The sequence below is a fragment of the Bison bison genome, unplaced genomic scaffold, assembly GCF_000754665.1.
Source record: "Bison bison bison isolate TAMUID 2011002044 unplaced genomic scaffold, Bison_UMD1.0 scf7180017864077, whole genome shotgun sequence".
Taxonomy (NCBI): Eukaryota; Metazoa; Chordata; class Mammalia; order Artiodactyla; family Bovidae; genus Bison; species Bison bison.
Window position 1 is genome coordinate 941421 of NW_011494649.1, and position 2088 is coordinate 943508.

Consider the following 2088-nt stretch of genomic DNA (forward strand, 5'->3'; position numbering starts at 1 on the left):
GACTGCAGCCATGAAATTAAAAGACGCTTACTCCTTGGAAGAAAAGTTATGACCAATCTAGATAGCATATTGAAAAGCAGAGACATTACTTTGTCAACAAAGGTCCGTCTAGTCAAGGCTATGGTTTTTCCTGTGGTCATGTGTGGATGTGACAGTTGGACAGTGAAGAAAGCTGAGCGCCGAAGAATTGATGCTTTTGAACTGTGGTGTTGGAGAAGACTCTTGAGAGTCCCTTGGACTGCAAGGACATCCAACCAGTCCATTCTAAAGGAGATCAGTCCTGGGTGTTCTTTGGAAGGAATGATGCTAAAGCTGAAATTCCAGTAGTTTGGCCACCTCTTGCAAAGAGTTGACTCATTGGAAAAGACTCTGATGCTGGGAGGGATTGGGGGCAGGAAGAGAAGGGGATAACAGTGGATGAGATGGCTGGATGGCATCACCAACTTGATGGACATGAGTTTGGGTAAATTCCAGGAGTTGGTGATGGACAGGGAGGCCTGGCATGCTGCAGTTCATGGGGTCGCAAAGAGTAGAACATGACTGAGTGACTGAACTGAACTGAACTGAACTGTGGCAAACGGGATGAAGTAAAAAGTAGTGAAAGTGTTAGTTACTCACTTGTGTCTGACTCTTGTGACCTCATGGATTATAGCCCGCCAGGTTCCACCATGGGATTCTCCAGGCAAGAATACTGGGGTGAGTTGCCATTCTCTTCTCTAGGGGATCTTCCTGACCCAGGTATCGAACCTGGGTCTCCTACATTGCAGGCAGATTCTGTACTGTCTGAACCACCAGGAAAGCCCAGCAAGCAGGATGTGGGATCCTAGTCCTTGACCAGCATCTAACCCACACCCCGAGCAGTGGTAGTGTGGAGTCCTAACTACTGGACTGCCAGGGAAGTCCTGGAAAAGTCTTCTCTGAGTGCTCATAAGATTGATTGTTCATCATTCAAGCCTCAGGTCACATGTTACTTAATCAGAGAGGCAATCCTGTCCTTATTCTCTAAAGTACAGCCCCTACTAGGAAAAGGCAGTGGCAACCCACTCCAGTACTCTTGCCCGGAAAATCCCATGGACAGAGGAGCCCGGTAGGCTGCAGTCCATAGGGTCGCGAAGAGTCGGACATGACTGAGCAACTTCACTTTCACTTTTCACTTTCATGCATTGGAAAAGGAAATGGCAACCCACTCCAGTGTTCTTGCCTGGAGAGTCCCAGGGATGGGGGAGCCTGGTGGGCTGCCGTCTATGGGGTCGCACAGAGTCGGACGCGACTGAAGTGACTTAGCAGCCTTCATGGAGGTTTATATTAAGTGGGATGGCAAGGGTGAGGGTGAAAAGATTAAACAAATACATAAGACAATTTCATGTAGTGATGTCACTTATCACAAGGTGTAAGACAGAGTAGGGGGCTGTGCTGCTGCTGCTAAGCCCCTTCAATTGTGTCCGACTCTATGCGACCCCATAGATGGCAGCCCACCAGGCTCCACTGTCCCTGGGATTCTCCAGGCAAGAACACTGGAGTGGGTTGCCATTTCCTTCTCCAATGCATGAAAGTGAAAAGTGAAAGTGAAGTTGCTCAGTTGTGTCTGACCCTCAGCGACCCCATGGACTGCAGCCTTCCAGGCTCCTCCATCCATGGGACTTTCCAGGCAGGAGTACTGGAGTGGGGGGCTTTATCTGTTAGGGACCAGTTCCTCTAGTTTTGTCTGGGACTGTGCTGATTTTACCATCACAGGTCCAACATTTCAAGAAATCCCTGAGTCTATGGAAAACTCTCATGGTTAGAGGTCTTATTGCCTGCCATGATCACTTCTGAATTCCCAGTTCCTAGTGTAATGCCAGGGGCTTAGGTAGGGACTCAATAAATATTTGTTCTGTAACTAAAGGAAAGAATGGCCAGCTGTCTGTGAAGAATTCTTTAATCCTGGCTCTAGGGGGCAGCATTCTCCAATCTTGTGCCTTGAGATTCAGCTGTGCCAAGATTGGGCTAAGACTCTCCCATGCATGTATTTGGGAGAAGGCAATGGCAACCCACTCCAGGACTCTTGCCTGGAAAATGCCATGGACGGAGGAGCCTGGTGGGCTGCAG